Source organism: Myotis daubentonii, chromosome 14 (assembly GCF_963259705.1).
Source record: "Myotis daubentonii chromosome 14, mMyoDau2.1, whole genome shotgun sequence".
Classification (NCBI taxonomy): Eukaryota; Metazoa; Chordata; class Mammalia; order Chiroptera; family Vespertilionidae; genus Myotis; species Myotis daubentonii.
Genome location: NC_081853.1, coordinates 16,946,027 through 16,966,781, shown reverse-complemented (window position 1 = coordinate 16,966,781; position 20,755 = coordinate 16,946,027).

Sequence of the window (20,755 nt, the reverse complement as noted above, 5' to 3'; positions counted from 1 at the left end):
CACCAAAACTCCACCCCACACTGACCCTACATCAGCTGCGCGATCCATTACCGCCTCCGATGCTGTCAGTACATTTTTGCTTAAAATAATCCAGGCTCTCCAGCAGCTCTTCGCTTGAGCTGTTGCCACTGCCAGCTTCTCCCTGGCTCAGTTCACCCTCCACACTTTACACTGGTTTCCATCCCCCAAAACACAGATCTGATCTTATTATTCTCATGCTCAGGAACCTTCCTAGCCCTCCCCCCACCCCCCATTTCAAAGGCTATAAAATCCCACTTCCACAATGTGTCATGTTTGCCCCCTGCTGCCTCCTGATGTCTTTCACTCCAATCACACTGGACTCATTTCCTCTCACTGAGCACCTCCTGCCCACTTCCACCTCTAGGCCTTTGCTTGAGCTGTTGCCTCTGCCTGGAGGGCCTTTTCCTCCTGTCCTGTGGTCCAAGTCCTACCCATCGCCTGTGCACCCACCATGCCTCCTGAGAGCAGACTTTACGCACATTCACTGTGGAAGTCTCTCTCCAGAAAGACCCATAGAGAACAGTGACCTCGTGCATGAGAGCGAATGCCTGAGAACGCTCAGCACAGACAGCATCAAATGCCGGTACCAGGCGTGTATGATAAATCAGTGACGCCCGCGACGTGATGATAACACCCTGAGCACTTGGATGCCCTTCCCTTTGCCTCCAGGTCTCTGTTTGTTCTTCATTAATCAGAGTCACTGGGGGGGAAGATACTCAATTAGTCAAATATGCACTAATTGCTCTCGGTCATGGTGTCCCATTTGTAGTTAAACTTTGTCCTATTTATTACCATCCGTAGAAATACAAAAGATGTCATGCTCCCCAGTCGGGAGCACAAGCCAGAAAGAGACGGGGAGATTTAGGGAATCAGAAGGGCCTTGAACGCAGCGCAGGGGACCTCTTATTCCTTTTAGACTAGCAGCAGCTCTGCTGACGAACTTCATTTTGAGCCACGTGACTTCCCCACCACCACTGCCATCACCCCATCTCGCTCACCCCGAAGAGCAAGTGGCTGGCATGGAGCAGCATGAAGAGTGGTGAGCACTCCCTCCTCGCCCGCCTGTTTGGATTTCATTTTCTTTTACGTGGACGCATCTCTTTCTGTCTCCTGTCCCTACCTTCCAAGATCCCCAAAGTGAAATGGACACTGTCAGCTGAGACTTAATGAATCCACACCTGCTTTGTGGATTTTCCTTTAAAGATAACCATCATGATTAATTCCTCCAAAATAGCCAGAATAATAGAGAAAAACAAAAGCTCTCAATAATAATACATGAAAAACCAATCACAATCGAATCCCAATACGAAGAGTCATCTGGAAGACCCGTTAGGAGCCCACGTGAGAAATAAGTGACAGCCACTGATGGTATCACTGGTGTGCAATGTGTGCGTGTGTGTTTGTATCTGCTGTCTCTCCCGGCACTTTTTAGCTCTCCTCAAGGGAAATATACCCAATCAATTGTCAGTGTCCAAATAGTCCCCTTTCTCTGCTCGCTCTGCTTTCTGGATCTTGATGGGGGTCAGGGGAAGGTCTTCAAAGTGTATGTTTTCTTTTTCCAAATGTGAAGTGTTTGGACGAGGCCGAAGATGACTCCAGTGGAAAGGCACTGCTCCTCACGACTTGTTTTTGATCCTGGAGTGGAGCAGAGATCTGATGTTTACCGCAGGCTGGCCAGGAAGCTGCCTCTAATCACAGAGCCCGCGATCGCTGCAGCGGCCGGCAGGCTGACGTCCCATCCTGTCAGCATCGCCTGATGCGCTCATACCTCCGTGCTCTCACAGTTCACCTGGGAGCCCATGGATCCCACAGCCGCCTAGGGGGCCTGACTCCAGCTCCATTAAGATGGAGTGCCATTAATTTCAGGAGACGTGCCCCTGCCAGGGAACCACAAGGCCTGGGCTCGGATGACTGGAGGGGTCATCTGCTGTTGGGGAGGGTTGTGGTCATGCAGAAACTATGTGCGTGTGGCCCAGAGTGATCCTGGACCACAGAGAAGGGAACTGTCTCTTGGTGTGTTTGACACACATCGCGGATCGTGGCCAACTGGAGAATTCTCCATACTAACGTTCTCCTAATGAGAAGACCCTGCCAACACCACCACCGAACCAAGTTCAGAGAGAAAGAGAACAAAGAAAGCAAGATGTTCCCCCCAGATGTTGGCAAGATGAGCAGTATGTGAGGGTCCCAGAGCCTTCAGCCTGATTCACACCATGGTCAGGTTTATTTTAAGGCTGGAGTTTGAACTTGAAGGCTTGCTATGGTGCCTGCCCTTTTCTTTCCCACAAGGGGCCCCACCTCACTGAGCATCATTCCATGGTCCCTGAGCCTCCTTTCAAAGGCTGCCTTTTGCCATGGAGCTCCTGTGGGATCAGATAAGCTAGTTCTGTCCCTTATATAGAGGTCAGTGCAGCGGCAACATTAAAGATGTGGGTAAACCAGCCTTCACTGCAATGTGCTCACCCTTTGACACGTTTCTAGCATCTTAGATGCATTGAGCCTTGTGCTGAGGGGGAGCTGTCAGGGCAGAGGGGTGAAGAGCAGCTTGTCCCTGGTCAAGTCATAAGCATCAACCCTATGAAGCCAGAGGAGAGACCGTCACTATTGTACAGAGCAGTGGGTCTTAAACTTTGGCAGAATCAGAATTGCCTGGGACGGGGTTGTTCCAACAAGCTGGCCCTACTCCTAGAGTTCTTGATTCAGTAGAGGTGGGGGAGAGGTGTTGAAAATGTACATTTCTAACAACTTCCCCAGGGATATGGAAGCTGCTGGTCCCAGGATCACATGAGCACCACTGTCCAGGTGCAACACTGAGGCCCACCAGCAGCCAGGGACGGGTCCAATGTACCACTAACAGGTGGAGCAGCAGTCCATGGAAAGAACATCACAGGCACAAAGCCAGGATCCACCCAGGCTGTGGGCACCTCTCCAGCTGAGGGTAGTTCGCACTTCATTCTGAATGCCTGTACCCTGCCTTATTTTCATTAGGCCATATCTGGGTGATAATTTGCGTCTAGTTTTCAAACCTGAAGTGAAATAATTAATAGCTTTTATAGACTTAAAAGTTATAAATTAGATAGTACATACTATGTGTCAGTCACTTTTATGCATTATTTCATTTAATTACAACAAGCCTGTGTGACAGTGATGTTATATAATATTTAAATAGCACTGATTCTGTGCCAGGAACTCTTCTAATTGCTTTAGATCAGGGGTCAGCAACCTGCTACCCATGGACCAAATCTGGTCCACCACCTGCTTTGATAAAGTTTTATTAGAACACAGCCATGCACAGTTTCCTAACTATTGGCTGTGTGTTTTTATGCTATTGTAAATGGATTGTTTTCCCAAATTTTTTTCAGATTGTTTATTATGTACACTAATAAAAGAGAAAGATGCAAATTGACTGTACATTTATGATGCCCTCCAGCCAATCAGGAGTGAGTATGCAAATTAACCCAACAAAGATGGTGGGTTAATTGGCATACGTAGGCGCCAAGCCGACAGGGGCGGGATGGGACCCAGGCGTTCCTCACTGCCCAGCTGCTCCGGGCCTCTGGGCAGCGTGGGAAGTCGGAAAGGCGGCTCCGGGCCAGAACGAAAGCAGAAAGGCAGCTCCAGCCAGAGCCAAGGTGATGCCGGCAGCCAGGGGAAGGAAGGCCCATTCTTGCACGAATCTTCGTGCATCGGGCCTCTAGTTAATATATAAAAATGCAAGTGATTTTTGTGTATTGGCTTTTATATCCTGCAACTTTGCTGAAGTTAAGGGCTATTTTATACCATTGTAGAGATAGGAAAATTGTAACACAGAGAATTTAAGTAGTTTGCCTACATCACTTATTCAGTACATGGGGGAGCTGAGGTTATAATCTATCTGATCTGTTTCAGGAATCTCTTCTTTTCACCGTACTCTCAACTGCCTACCCTGAAAAGTAATTACTATCTGGCCAAGGTCTCATTTATAAAATGTGGTAAATCCAGAATTCAGACTCAGGTCTGACTCCAAAGGTTTGCTGGTAAAGACAATAGCATTCTGAGAGCCCTAGGATACCCCAACCACAAATCCATCAACTAAATAGCTTGGTTATTTAGTCAAGAGGAACTCATTTTTTGGGTGTTTTTTAATAAATTGGGTGTATGGAAGAAGTCAATGAATTTAGTCAAAGGGTGGCTTGGTTGGTACCCTGAATTCCCCCTAGACTGTCCATGGGATACATCTATTTTAGATGAAATGTTTCAGGGTGACGCTCACTATGGATTTTATGTTCCTCCACTGGTTAACATTTTCAGCTGAATTGTAAAAGACGAGAAAGGAAGGTTAACAACTTGAACAAATTTCCCCTGAATACTCCCAATGAGCATTTTAAGCCTCTCACCTTTAAAGAGCCATGTGGAGTTGGCTGTTTAATGAGGAATTTCGCCCTCTGAGCCGCAAGGTGAAGATTCCAAATCCTGAGAGAAGCCCAGGGGTAGCTTCCAGCCTTAAATGCCAAATGAAATGACACCAAGTTGCCTCATTTGAATAGTGGGGCTCCCAAGCTGCCCAAAGGGCGGACGTGGTACCTTACAAAGGAATGCTGTGGACCCATCCCAAAGACCTGGGGCACCAGTGCCAAAAGGCAGTGAACTTGAACCAAACAAGCCTCCTCATTGGCTGCTGCCGTTGAAGTTGTAAAAGGCTCTGCCCAATGGCTCAGGGCCTGAGTAAATGTTGGCTTGGCTGACCTGTCCACTAAGATGAATGGGCCATGACTAAGGTGCAGGGATGCCAGCCCTTCCATTAACAGGGAAGGCATGCGGGGGCAGCAGAGAGGGTCAGCATACCAAGGATGCAAACACAGATTTCTCTCTAGAGGATGAGTTTAGGGAGGAGGGGAGGAAAGAGGAGAAGACAAACCTGGATGTCCTTGGGGGATGGGCTACTTTAAAAAACCCATATTCATGATAGCAATGTGGCCCGAGGCAAGAGCACCTGATGGCATTAAGCAGATGTGAGCACATGGACACATCTATAGCATTCATGAGCCTCAGCTTTCCCCTCTGTAAAATGGAGTTCACACTCCACTTTGCTCCTAGTAACTACCAGGAATTGCCATAGGGTTCAAATGACAGGAGATAGGAAAGGGGAAAAAAAAATCTCTCCCTTCCTTTCTGAAATCAGTAACATACATACTCCGTATTTAACAATATGTGGGAGAATACATGAAAGAACAAAAGAGAAAGAAGGGAGGAGAGGGGCAAGAAGAGAGGGTGGAAGGGGGAGTAAAAGGAGATAAAGAACAAAGATGACAGAAATGGAGGTGGTTGTTTCTTTTGAGAGTGTGCTTTTAAAGTAATGTCCACTTTTGCGTGGTAAATACACATATTTAGAGCTAGTATTGCAAACATCCACCTCTTTGTAAAGCAGTGGTTCTCAACCCTCCTAATGCCGCGACCCTTTAATTCAGTTCCTCATGTTGTGGTGACCCCCAACCATAAAATTATTTTTGTTGCTACTTCGTAACTGTAATTTTGCTACTGTTATGAATTGTAATGTAAATATCTGATATGCAGGATATATTTTCATTGTTACAAATTGAACATAAAGCATAGTGATTAATCACAAAAACAATATGTAATTATATATTCAATATGTGTTTTCCGATGGTCTTAGGCGACCCCTGTGAAAGGGTCGTTCGACCCCCAAAGGGGTCGCGACCCACAGGTTGAGAACCGCTGTTGTAAAGGGTGAGAAGTATGCGAGAACCAACTATTGTGTTTGGATGAACAGACTGATTTGTCTTTGCATAAATCCAGTGACAGGCCAGCTCTGTTGAAGGAAAGGGACTCAGAATCAGGCCCATTCAGAGCAGACCGCTGTGATATTTGTGTTTTGCACAGGCAATAACAAAGGGGATGTGGGGAAGTTGAAAGTAGCTACATAAACAAGATTGCAGAGACCATCTATAAGCTCTTTAACATTAATTTAACAGCATCCATTTGAATAATGTGCTAATCCCAGAAAATCAGGTCTTGGCATCAACTTCTTACTATAGCTAGAAAAAGTAAAAGCACACTTATTTTTCCTAAATCCTAACACTTTGACTTCTCACTGTGTGAAGCAGGATAGTAGGCATCAGGCCCAAGGGCACTGGAAGGGTGATAAGCAGAGGCGCTGAGTGTGAGCTATTCTCTGTGCTCCTCCAGGTGCACTCTCTACCTTTCTCCATCTTGCTCTGTACCCCAGGAGGTTACCTCTACATTGTTCATCTCCTGGGCCTTCCTACATTTGAGTTGGGTTCAATCAATGGAAGGTGCCAGGAGGACATGGAAACAGCAGAAGAGAGAGAAATGGAGTTGTCCATTCATTACTCATTTATTCATTCTACTGAAGGCCACAGTACCTGGCAGGTAGCTCTTTTCTACAATCACAGGTCTTGCCAGTGTCTAGCAACTGCTCCTTCTCTCTGCCCCTTCCCATCTCACTGGCTGCAGAAGAAAAGAAGTTTAAGGACAGAAAGAGTAGACTTCGGGACATTATTCTATGTCCAGGAGGAAGACAGTGATGATTTGGTTTAGGGTGTAGAGTGAAGAGAAACAGATACATTTTGAAAACATTAAGGAGATAAACTATGCAACCCCTGCTCATGGATTAAAGGTGAGGGTAATGGAGAAAGCTGCTAGGTTGTAGGCCTGAGAAATCAGATGGATAATGGTCCATCCGCAGTTATAAGAGCACTTAGATTCAATAATCTCTCATGGACATTCACTCTGAGAGGTTACCCTGTTGGGGATGGAGGTTGAGAAAGACCCTCAATTTCTTTGTGCCATTCAGGATGAAACTGCAGAGGAAGCAGCAGCCAGGGGAGAGAGAGTTTTAGAGGACGTGGCTCTGTGTGGTTGAAAGGGCCATTTCCATATCATGCATTTGAGTAGGAAGTTCTTTTCTAAAATTCTAATTTGCATCTGCAGAAAAGCCACATACTGTTTTTCTTACAACACCTAATGAAGACAGATTAGGCAAAGTAAGTTTAAAATTGTTTTGAACTTTTTCTAGCTCTCTAAGGATCCAGAAAAATTGAATGTTAGATTGATAATTACTGTGTTTTGTTTGAGAGAGAAAGAAAAAAAACGTATACGCAAAGAACATTTTCATAAATCATGTATATGATTTAAAAAATATGGTTCAGATAGACACAACTGTGCTTTACCCTGCATCTGTTTCACATACACAAATGTGTCAGGTTTACATAAACCACACTGATACAGATGAAAAATAAGGGAAGAACAAGATAAAAATAGCTCTTATGGTATCAGTAACATCTTTTATTATTATAATATATGATACCATTGCCATCAATCACACTCTTATACTGCATTGGCTAGTGACCTCAAGCCCCATGAAGGAAGAGCTAGCCAACATCCAGGAATAAATTCTTTCAGCCTAAAAAAAAATCTCTAGTATCATATGCTTGGATTTCTGGTGACAATTTCAAAGATAGTGAAATGAAATAATCTCATCCCCCAAGTGGTGTTCAGGTCCTGATTTCAGATGCGTTTCTTTCACATGATACTCTCCCAGGGCAAGAGTGGTGAAGGGAACTGTCAATCTGCCCTTTTCTGATGCTACTATAGATAGATCATCATAAATGTAACCATCAAACCCGCCACGGGTAGCTTCCCAGGCCTGAAAGATAACCCTGATTTCGCTGATTTGTACTTTTATCAACTCCCTGGCCTACTGTCCCTGACCAGCAGAGCAGACATGCAGCTGGAAAACTCAACTCAGTTTGTCCCCCTAACTAAACCATTTAGCTTTGGTACCACAATTATAAAAATTATTGAGGTCTCCGGGGGGGGGGGGGGGGGGTTAATGAATGTAAACTAGACCTTAGTTTACTAAAGCACAGATTTTATTCTCACACAATTATTTAAATTCCTCTACTTTATTTTTCATACTCTCATCAACTATAACCTTGAAGTTGTCAATGTAAGAGATGTCTAAACCTGGTAAGGAATTATTATGAGTTTATTTGAGCCAAACTGATCACCATTGCCTGGAAGCACAATCTCAACAGATTGAGAAAATGCTCCAGAGCAGCGGTCGCCAACCAGTGATCCTCGGACCACTGGTGGTCCGTGAGGTCCGAAAGGTTGGCAACCGCTGCTCCAGAGAATGGCTATTTTGTAGCTTATTTTATACATTAAATAATCAAAGGAGGAGGCATACAGAGGATTCCATGAAATTTATTAGTGATAGATTAGGGAGGCAGGAGAAAGCAAAGAGGGAAAAACTCTGGGATTGGATAAAATTAAAATGAAGAGACAAATACTTATTGGTGGGTACAGGATAGGTAATTAATGTACAGCACATAGAGATGATACTGGGGGAACAAGATAACAATTAGGGGTATGGAGTCTCCTGCCCTGGTAGAAGTTGTGTCCTGAGGGGTCTGGAAAGGAGATGACTCTGATATTTCAAGGGTATCTTATCAGGTATGTTATCTTAGACGCAAAAAGACAATGGACAGGCTCAGTTCAGGTAAAGATTGACTTTTGTCAAGGAAGATACCGCCCTAGGGCATGACTATCTGCCATGACTGCTTTTAGTTAAGAAGTTTTAATTTCAGACCATCCTTTGTGGTCACTTTCCAGCTCTGTTTTTATAAAGCCCCTATGCAGGCCTCCCCTGAGCTTGTCAGGTTTAGTGTGTGGCCCCTTTTTGCCCACAAAGCTTATTGATCTCCAAGCAGGCACCTGATTGTTCTGTCAGAAGCAATTCTATCTAAAGAAAAGGAATTGCTCTGTGATGCAAACACTTACCACAGAAGTAATGTTTTACCAACTTTAATCTTCAAGCCTTGAGGTTGCTTAAAATTTTACTTTCACGTGAAACCCCATTTTAAAGCATTCCGGTTTTGTACATGTGAATTAGAGGATCATTCTTGACTCCAGAGCAACTTGCACGTGTGTAGATCATTCTTTGTGGTATCCCTCTATTTCAGGTGTTACATTTTACATTTTGAGTCTGTGTTTGTCAATTGCCCATTGCATTTTCATGACAGTTGCGTCAAGTCCCCCAGACAAGATGAGCGTTTCGACCCCATTGCCCCTGGTTGGTCCCATCACCCCAACCTGATCATGTCTACTGAGGTTGGTCCAATAAGAAATAGGGTCAAACCCATGGAAAAATATGTGGGGGGAAATAAGAAGTCTCCTTCTGGAGAAGGCTCTTTCCTGTTCCTGTCATCCCACAGCCTCACAGGGGATGCCCTCATCCCCTCTAATAACTACCTCAAAAGATATTTGCTGTAGAAAAAAACCCCTCCTGACCTCGCTAAGCACCCTGCCTCATATTGCATTTCTACCTCCCAAGGGCTCTCCTGGAGGCCAGACGACAAGTTCTTGAGACGAGGGGCTGTGTGCTTGTCTTCTTCAAGGCTCCTCCCTCATGACTGAATAGAAACATTTGGTGGTTAACTGGTAGAGTTTTTATCTTGATTTCCCCCCTTTTGATACCTGTTTACCCATGGAAAATGTGGATAGTGCATACAAATAAAAAATGAAAAACTAACACCGAATCCCACCACCCACTGACAGTTACTAATGTGTCCGTGTATCTCATTCCTGTCTTTTTCTCAAGGCATAAACTGCTCTTGTTGTTGAATTACTTGAACGTAGCTGTGATTATACTCCATGTACAATCTTATATCCTCAATTTTCTTTTTTTAGTTGAATCTGTGTTTCAGCCCTCTCTAGAGAAATGATCATGTGATCACTTCCTGTAATGGATTATGGTTGACAGACTACTCCAGTCTGGGTCTCTAATCTGTCTTTCCTGTACTCTATATCATGTCTCTCCCCACCAGTATTTTGGTATTTCTGCTCTTTTAGCCAATGGTGTGTGTGTGTGAGAGAGAGAGAGGGAGAGAGATGAATGAAAGAGAGGTTGAGTATGTGAAGGCTGAATGTGTGAACAAGAATACGTATGCCCAGCGGAAATCAACTTTATAGACAGGAGTCTATAGAACTCACACTGTCTAAGCCAGGCTGCTGTACTCCATATCCTCAATTTTCTTATCAGATACATTTTTCACACAATAAAATATGACTAGATTCTTCCTTGATGCTATGATATATCTTTAGTATTTAATTATGAAGTGCCGAATTTGAGATCAGAACTACACTTTCTGGTTCAGCCATACCAAGGAGAGATCTCAGTTCACAATGTAGCAAGACAGGCCAATGGATTAAAGAGTTAAACCAATTTCTTCAGTGTTTTTCCTACTTTTTCGCCTATCACTGACCCAATGCTTCCCAGGAAAAACAGAAAGTCTTCAGTCTCAGAACATACTGAGTTTCTTTCAGTTCCCCAGGACACACAACACTCTTCATTCCCTAACCTCCAGGCTTTTTCACATTCTGTCCCCTCTGTTAGAAATGCTCTTCTCCCTCCTGATCCTCCCACATACACCCCAGCCCCAGGGGAACCTGGCAATTTCATGTCACCCCTCAGGCCTCAAATAAATTATCACTCCCTCTATAAAGGAGATGGGTCCTTTCCCATGTACTTCCTTAGCACCATGTACTTCCCACATCAGCATCTTACACACTAATTATCCAGAACTATTTTCCAGTCTTCCCTGCCAGGTTGGAATATCCAAGAAAAGGACCATGCTTTGCTTGCTCACCATTGGATTTTCAGCATGGTAGACATTCAATAACATTTCTGAAGGAATCAATACATGAAAATGCATACATAAAACAATCAAGTGAAGTTAAGAGGTTTTTAAAGTCTTCTTGTATCTCCAAGATGGCAATGGCTGATGTACCTAAGATGTTTTTCCATTGGTTTGACTTAAATGTTATCTACCCATGTCCTATTCTTCTGGACACTGCACCCCAAATGTCCATTATAAAGTCATTCTTTCCCTATTCTCAGGCCATGTGGATTAAATAAGGCTGATTCCACCCTCACTTCCGTGAATGGAAAAAAGGCCCAAAACAAGTTAATGAAAGTAAGCCCTGACATTTTTTGCTGGGCTTATTGGGAAAAGGAGTTTATTGTTCTGCTGGGACTGCTGAGTTGGTAGAATGAGGCCCAGAGTGGTGATATCCATCTTGCTTCCATATGGGAAGAGCCTACCTAGGAATAAAGACAATACAGAGAAAGGCATAGCCAAGTGGTGGAGAGATATAGATTGATAGTGACTCTGCTTCAGCATGTTAGTCCAGATTCATCAAAGCAATACTATCCTTAAACTTGGTCATTTCAGTTACTCTTATAACTTTTGGTTATAAGACCCAATTTTTTTAGATCAGTTAGACTTGGATTTTTATCACTTGAAATTGCCTTTCATATCACTTTACTCCATTATATGTAGTATATGTATGTTGCGGGGGGTTGGGGGGGGGTGGGAGTGTCAGGAACAGGATTCTAGTCAAGGGGTCCTTCCTAGACTCCTTCCCAGCCATTGCTCCTTCCCTGTAACGTTAGATGGAAATTGATCACTTGGTATCTAGATCCACGATAAACCATTTCCAAAGAAATTTCACAATCAGATAGTCTCTCCTCTCATGACATCAAGGCCTTAAAGGTATGAAAAATATGGGCTCACCCAGATGAAAAGGGCTACCCTCTCTCAGAACTCATGACTACATATCAGGATAATGATCTTCAACTCTGCTCTGAAGAAACATTTACAGGCAGCCCCTTCAAAATCACAAAATCTACTTTGCCAGACATTCCTGGTCAGGGAGGGAACCAGAGAAGTATCTTTCCTACAGGGCATTTACATTCTTTCAGTTCTGAAATATAATTCTTACAAAATTTTAATTTCACCCTCAAATTCCTAAATGCCTGTGATGCAGACCCACTGGGCCGATGCCTCATGGCCAGTGCTGGCCCATCCATAAGAGCTCAGGCACCTCCAGGTAAGGTTGCTGCCTCCATAAAAACCATGGATGTTGTACTTGGATGGAAATCTCTGGGAAAAGATTATAAAACTCAGTAAGGAAATAACCACACCCCTAATTCCACAGACCCACAACGATCTACTTGGCAGAAGGACACCTACATGAGAAATTAGAAAAGGAAAACTTTCCAATAGTCTGCTAAACCTATGAAAACCTAGCTCAATCCAAAAGGGTCTCATAAATATAGTGAAACACTTTTGTATACACACACACACACACACACACACACACACACACACACACACACAATCCTTCAAGCAAAGAGCAGAAAATGGCAAAATGAACTTTGCTTCTCTGGCCTGGTAATTTTTACCAAAGTTCTTACAAAGTTAAAAAGCTAAATCTCAATCAGTTAAACTCAACAGGAGTTGTCTTTACTTTAAAAAAACAACAACAAAACTATATGAAATTGAGACTGTCCAAGAAGGTCTTGTGATATATGGATGGTTATTACTCCTGGGCATTGCTTCCAACATGAAAAGTGGGGAAGGCATAAAAATAAAGCCAGGGTTTGTGTCCTATCCAATGAAAGGAAATACGAACATTATTAGATTCTTAACTCCCTATAATTCATTGATGCTCAATCAATGATTTATGCCACAAAAATAAGGTTATTGGCAAAGTTAATGCCCATCACTGGAAATACCTATTAATGCATAATGATCTTTTAATAACCTATAAGATAACTTTTATCCCAGAAAAGGACTGTCATTCATGAAATATTTGTGTCCCTCCCAAATTTATATGTTGATATAAATGGGCCTGGAGCAGGGTTATAAGGTGAGGGAGCAAGGTTTAGGTCAACGTCTCCAACCATTTAGTTTGCAGATTGAGTTCAGCCTGGAAGCTCTTGAGCCAAAGCTGGACCCCTGCCTGGTTTTTTTTGTTTGTTTGTTTGTTTTTGTAAATAAAGTTTTATTGGCACACAGCTATATACATTATTTACATACCAGAGCCCTGGTGCACAAATTCTTGCATGGGTGGGGTATGGCCAGCTTGCCCTGATGGAGGCCCATTGGTGGGCTGGCTGAGGGGAGGGGTGCGGGTGTTTGGCAGCCATCCCTGCCCCTGATCGGGGTGTTGGGGGCTGCCAATCAGGGGCCGGGGAGGCCTGGGGTGGAGTGCGGGGGGCCGATTGGGGCCTGGATCAGGCTGGTTGGCTGCCACAGTGAGTGTCATAGCCACCGGTCATTCTGGCCATTCTGGTCATTCTGCTGTTCCAGTCACTGGGCTTTTATGTATATAGGTTATCTGAGGCTGCCTTGGCACTTTGATGACCTAGTTGAGTAGTTGTTTAAGGTTCCTTGTGATTCACCAAGCTAAAAACACTATCTGGCCCTTTACAAAAATTATTGAAACCCTAATCCCCAGTGACCATATTTGGAGAAGGGACCTCTACAAAAGTAATTAAGGTTAAATGAGGTCATAAACTTAAGGCCCATATCTGATAGGACTAGTGTACTTATAAGAAAAAGACTCCAGTGTATTCTCATTCTCTCTCTCTCTCTCTCTCTCTCTCTCTCTCTCTCTCTCTTTCTGTGTGTGTGTGTGTGTGTGTGTGTGTGTGTGTGTGTGTGTGTGTGTGTGCCTGGTGTATGTATGTATGCATACAGGCAAAGTTGTGTGAGCATGTGAGGACTCAGGGAGAAGACAGCAGTCTACAAACCAAAAAGAGATCTCACCAGAAACTAAACTTGCCAGCATCTTAATCATGGACTTCTAGTCTCTAGAACTATGAGAAAATAAATTTCGGTTGTTTAAGCCACCCAATCTGGTATTTTGTTATAACAACCTAAGCAGACTATTACCAGGAGGGGAATATAAATAAAATCATTAATGACTCCACACAAGTCCCTCCTCCTCCTCCACTGAAGCTCATTGGGGTCATATGTATAATCAAACCATACCACCTCTATTCCCAGAAGCTCATAGCTTGGCAGTATGCCTAATGGTTAGGAGCCTAGTCCTAAGAATGAGAACATAGATTGGATTCCCAGCTCCATGATTTGTTGCCTATGTGGTGTTTAGAAAACACCTTGGCTTTCTCTTGGCAAGACAATGGCATTGTTAATAATTCCTGTCCTTAGGATTAATGACCTTGTTCAGTGAGATAATACCTATGAAATACCAGCCTTATCATTCAGCTTCCATGGTGGCTCTGCTGAGAGACACCTTCTTGGAACTGACGCCCCTGTGGACACTGGGGAGAACAGGTTTGTGTTACCCACTGGGCGTTCTGTCCCGAGTTTAAGAGCAAGACATCAGGGCTGTTCTCAATGAGTCATAAACTCGGTGAGGACAGGGGCCAGTTCTGTTTTGCTCACCACTGTTGATGTGGTGCCTAGTACAGTGCCTACCACAAGTAGGGCTGGATCAAGATCTGTTGAGCAAAGGGGGAAAAGAACACACAACTGATTACTGACTGATTGCCGGTTGGCAAGTCCAGTCAGGGCCACACTGTGGATAGTCTTGGCAAGGACATCAGTAAAAAAGGCAAGGTTAAATGTCACAAGTTGACATTGATGGGATGAGTTACCTTGTTAATTAGAATCTCACTCTTTGTTCTGACTGGGCATGTGAATAATAAAGCAACAGGGACTTTAATAAATAAATTCACTGTAAGCCTCAAAACTGACCATGACCGAAAATAATTGTCATTCCCTACATGTTTTCACTTAATAATCATTTCCACTGGCTAATGCCTAAATAAAGGAGAACAAATATCTGGCACCCGACTGTTTTCTGAGCACATAGCAGATATTTCTAATCAATCACAACACTATTTTTTTCCATGGCTCAGTCTCAGATTATTTCTCCATGTGGCATTCCAGAGAGCCACTGACAAGCAACCAGATTTGGCCTTCGAGGTGGACCCATTCTATCTCTCTGCTCTCCATGGGTTTCCTTTTACATCATGGTAATAGTCGTTATTTTTCTTTCCTCCCCAGCATCTACTCTTCCTCCTTATGACATTCTAACTTTCATTTGAGGATGCACTCCTCTTCTACTCCTAATTTACTGGCAACCAGGGACATTGACTCAAAACCTGGATCCAGGGTAGAGCACACAACCAGTTGGCTCAGTCCAATTCCCTAGCCACAGAGACTGCTTCAGGGGTTGTATAAGTCAAGCCACTCAGAGCCAACATTCCTGGGCTTTTGTTGAGCTGGTGGGAAAGCTGACTCTCATTCTCAACTTGTTATAATCATGGGAGCTTAGAGTAGCCAGGCAAACAATGAGCAGCCTGAGAACAAAATCAGTATGGCAGTAGGCAGAGCAGAGAGATGGGAAGAAGCTAATTCCTAGGGATCACATTTAAGCCCCTGGATCCAAGCATACCTGAAGTCGGATACTCCTGGACTTACTGGTTATAAGTAAAAATTCTTCTTCTTCTTCTTTTTTTTTTTTTTACTTAAACTGGTCTGAGTTGGGTGTTCTGCTCCTAGCAACAAAGAAAATATGCCTTAAAGCAACAAATACCCTGGTGCGTTTCTCCAACCCTTCCATGGGATGGATCTCAGAAATACCCTGAAGGCCACCACTTTCCAACCTGGCCTTGACCTGGTTGAGGGCCGCCATTTTTCCTCTGGAACTGGGAAATGCACCAGCTGATACAACCAAAGTCTTGGCACCACAGAGGTAGAAAGGGCCTTATGGGGCCTAGAGAGCACCCAGGCATCTGGGGCCTGGAGTTCCTCTTCATCCTTCTTGCCATGTGAATGCCCCCAGTCCTGGCATGCTCACCGCCTTCCAGAAAATTCTTTTCCAAATCTGCTACCTCTGATTATTCCAAATTCTTCAATACTATATACTGTTTGGGAGAGAGGGGAGAGCTAGTGTACCTTCGACCACACTCTTCTGCAAGTACTGCCGTCCCACTTATTTGTTCATCATTCATTTCTTCATACATCCAGTAAATACTTTTCAGTGGTCTCCAGGTGTCAAGCACTGGTCCAGGTACTTGGGAGACATGAGTGAACAAAACAGATAAAGCCCCTGACTCTCAGAGCTTACATTCTAGAGACAGAAGAGAGTCAATAAACACTGAACATGATGATAAAATAATATGTAACATTAGAAGGTGACAAGAACAGTGGGGGGTGGGGGTGGGGGGGAAGGAGCAGATTAGAGTAACCAATGACTCGGTTTTACCATCCTACACAGGGTGGTCAAGGTGAGCCTGCCTGGCAATAGAACACTGAACTCTAACTTGGAGAAGGCCAGGACTGGCCCATGCTGAAAGTGAGCGGTCCTGTGACCAGTTCATTAAAACCATTTCCCAAGTTCTTGAACTTCTGACCTATTTACTCGGCCCCAACCACCAGTATCTGGGCTGTATCTATACACAGACCAAGTTCAATAAATTTCTTTCATTTTTTCTGCTTGTTTTAAGTGTTTAGGGTGGTGAAGTGTGGGGAGCTGTCAGATTTTGGCAGCGGGAAGTTAAGGAGTAGTGTTGGTGGAGATGTGCGGACCTCACAGTTTGTCTAAACACCGCCCTGCCAGGGTGTCGATGCCATAAATGTCTAGGAAACTGAGTCAGTGCTAAAGGATTCTGACAAATGAGTGAGCGCAGCAACACCTGATAGGAATTTTCTTATTTTAAAAAAAAACAAACAAAACAAAAGCAGCAGCTGGAGATCCTGCCGTCACAGTGGGAGCCTGGCTGACCCTGGGGTCCTAGGGAGCGGCCACTGGGGGCAACCTCCTTAGCCCTGGGCGACCCCACAGAGGGGTGATGCCTGGCTGCCCTCCCCGTGTGTGCTGGGCTTTCTCGTCCTGACCTGTGTTCCCACTGGCCTGCCGATTTTGAGATTTATGTGCTGGGGCCGCACTCACACTGATCCTTTGAGGAAAACATAAAATAAATCCCAAGGATTGGGGAGGGAGGGGCCAGTCATCAGTGACTGTGGGGAAAGTCAGCGGCAGCGGCACAACCTCCACAGTTCAAGGTGCATCTGAGGCTGCAGCCCAAATCCCTGGCCAATGCCTCTGGGCAGCCTGCCCGGGCCTAGTCCCAGAGGTGGCTATTCAGGGCTTCTCAGTGAGAAGCTAACTAAGGTGCTGGCTCCTCCCTCCCAAGTGAGAGAGAGATCAGAGGAGATTTAGTATAGGGATTGGCTCACATGCTTATGGAGGCTGGGAAGTCCCAGGATCTGCTTCCTGCCAGTGGAGACCCAGTAAAGCTGGTGGTGTAACAGCCCAAAGCAAAGGCCAGGGAATCCAGGGCTGATGGTGTAAGTCCCAGTCTGAGTCTGAAGGCCAGAGACACAGGAACACAGATCTCCAAGGGCGGGGAAAAGTGGGTTTTCTAGCTCAAACTAAAAAGGCAAATTTGCCTTTCTGTCCTATTGAGGTCCTCAAGGAATTGAATGATGCCTGCCTTCCGGCAGGAGGGTGACCTTTATTCACTTTTCCCATTCAAATGCTAATATCTTCCAGAAACACCTCAGAGCACACCCAGAAGTAATGTTTGCCAACTCTCTGGGCATCCCTGAGCCCAGTCAGGCTGACAAATAAAATTTACTCTCACAATAATAAACCTGGACAAATTTCCTAATAACTGGGCCACGTGGTCCCTAGCATAGAATGGCTTGATCAAAACACACCCGGACTCTCCAAGTCATGGTTTGACTGAGTTATGACACTGAAAAGACCAGAGAAGGAATGACTTCAGGCCTGGCTGGTTCCAAGTGCTCAGAAAGGATGCCCGGGAACTGTTATCTCTCAATTTCTCTGCACTCCTCCTTCTGTGGTGGCTCCCCTCTCATGAACATTTTACCCTCGTGGCAGAAGGATGCCCACTACAGCCCTGCCTGTGTGGCTCAGTGGTTGAGCAATTACCTATGAACCATAAGGTCACAGTTCAATTCCCGGTCAGGAAACATGTCTCAGTTACATGCTCGATCCCCAGTAGGGGGTGTGTAGGAGACAGCCAATCAATGATTCTCTCTCATTATTGATGTTTCTATCTCTCTCCTTCTCCCTCTCTCCCTTCATCTCTGAAATAAATAAAATATATATATTAAAAAAAAAAGATGCCCGCCACAGCTCCTGCCTACATCACTGTAGATCCTAGTCCAATGGGAAGGTGGGTGTGCCTTTTTTCTGATATTACTAACAAAAGTCTCAGTGTGTGTGTTTTTTTTTAAATATGTGCATTGAATGCTTTTTAAATATATATATATATTTTTATTGATTTTTTACAGAGAGGAAGGGAGAGGGATAGAGAGTTAGAAACATCGATGAGAGAGAAACATCGATGAGCTGCCTCCTGCATGCCCCCTACTGGGGATGTGCCCGCAACCAAGGTACATGCCCTGACCGGAATCGAACCTGGGACCCTTCAGTCCTCAGGCCGACACTCTATCTACTGAGCCAAACCAGTTAGGGCCTCAGTGTGTTTTTAACTGAATAATAGGCCCATTCCAATCACTGAGGCCACAGGAATAGGATAATACAAGTCAGGGCTGCTTCACTGCTGTCGGAGGGGGTGATGGGCAGAGGAAGGTGGATCATGCCAGCCAAAACCAGTGACCATTTAAGAGCAAAATCAGTGTTGCCCACTCAACAAAGGCTTGAGCCTGACGAATCAAGAACATCACAGGAGTGATCAGATAAGCTTGGCCCTGATGTGCTGAGTGACCTTGAGCAGGGAACCTGTTCCCTCTAAAAACCTCCACGGTTCTATGCAACTCAGAATGTTCTCCCCTATGGATGCTTCAACAGCGGCTTCAAAATATCTCCTCCAAGCCAGTTTTTCAGCTAGAGACCAAATGCTCCATGAAACACAGCAAAAGAAGAAAAATGGGACAAGGCTCAGCACAACCCCACTGCCGCTTGATGTCTTTTCTGGCAGTTACAAAACAAACCACCACATCACTTAGGATAATCTACTCGGTTTACAAATTTCATGGTAGCAGAAACCGCTCGTTCGAGTAGGTCCAGATTAATACCCTCAACACCAAGACAGTGTTGTGCCAAGGGCAGCAGCCTGAAGAAGTCCTCCAACATCTGACAAGATGGACGGGAGGAAGGAACGGAGACGAACATACCACTGGGCCAGGTAGGCTTGCCTTTTCCCCAGGGAGGAACATCATTTTCTAGTGGTCAAATCAGGGGGAGTGTGGAACCGTTATCAATATTACGATGAAATTATATTCTTGGCTGCAGGCATGAAGCCTGTAATTGTTGATTTCATCCTCTGATGTGGCCGATTACAGATACATATATTGGTAGTCCCTCAGCTGTGCTCTTGGCATCACCGAACAAAGAGTTGGCTAGAAACACTCAGGGTCTATTGGGAAAGTGGGACAAGCATGAGGGGGAGCAGCATGTGATCCACCGAGATTGTAATTGCATTAGCAAGCAGGGACTGTGTTTCTCGCGGTGAACCTGTTGTCTCTAGATTTAACAATGGAAAGACCTGATCCTCATCTAGACAATGACATTGGTTTTTATGGCAAGGCCTATGATTTCTACCAATGGAGGCAACTTACTCAACAATTAAAGGGGGCAACATGAGGCCACATTTGAACCAGAGCTTTGGAGCTGAAGAGGGAATTAACAAAATGGAAGACACGTAAGTATTCCAAATGTAGTCCAAAGTTAAAAAGATGGATGATAAGCACAAGAAAGTAAGAAACATGGAAGATGGAATGAGAAGGCTAGCATGAATCTAATTCAAGTTTTGAAAGGTGGTAAAAGACAGAATAAGGGAGGACTATCAGAGAGATAATGTTACCAATTTTCAAATTTAGGGTTAACCATAGAAGTGTCATAGTGAAATTGCCAAAAAGCAAAGAAAACAAAACAATCTTAAAAGCAGGCAATGATTAAGCATGGATTGCCTACAAAGAGACAGCCATCAGAATGACTACTGGTGTCTCACCCACAAGAGTGCTCAGAAAGGTGGAATACTTTTAGTGGGCTGAGAAAACTACTACTAGGCTGGAGACCCACACCCTGTGAAACTCTCTTTTAATAATGATGGTAAAGCCCAGCTGGTGTGGCTCAATGGTTGAGTGTCAACCTAAGAACCAGGAGGTCACAGTTCAGTTCCCCGTCAGGGCACATGCCCAGGTTGTGGGCTCGATCTCCAGTGTGGGGCGTGCAAGAGGCATCCGACCAATGATTCTCTCTCATTACTGGTGTTTTTATCTCTCTCTCCCTTTCCCTTCCTCTCAGAAATCAATAAAAATATCTTTAAAAATAATAATAATAATGGTAAAGTAAAGACAAAAAGAAACAGTATTTATCCACAAAATAGTAACCTATAAGTTGCCCTTAAAACTGAAATTCTAAAGGATGTGTTAGATAAAAATACATTTTTTTCAGATGGAAATCCAATATAAGTAGAAAGAATCAAAGACATTAATAAATATGTGAGCTGATCCAATGTTTGTATAAAGTAATAACATACCAAATACAATGGAGCAAAGTAAAAATAATAGCAGAGCCTTGGCTGGTGTGGCTCAGTTGGCTGGGTATCGTCCCGTGCACCGAAGGTTTGATTCTTGGTCAGGGCACATGCTGGGGTTTTGGGCTCCATCCCTGTTAGGGGGCATGCAGGAGGCAGCCGATCAACATTTCACTTTCACATCAATGTTTCTCTCCCTCTCCCTTCTTCTCTAAAAAAATCAATTTAACTATTTAAAAAAATAATAGCTGAGCACTAGCCAGTTTTCTCAGTAGTTAGAGCTTCAGTCCACATCCTGAAAGGTTGTGGCTTCGATTCCCAGTCAAGGGCACACACCTCAGTTGCAGGTTCAATCTCTGG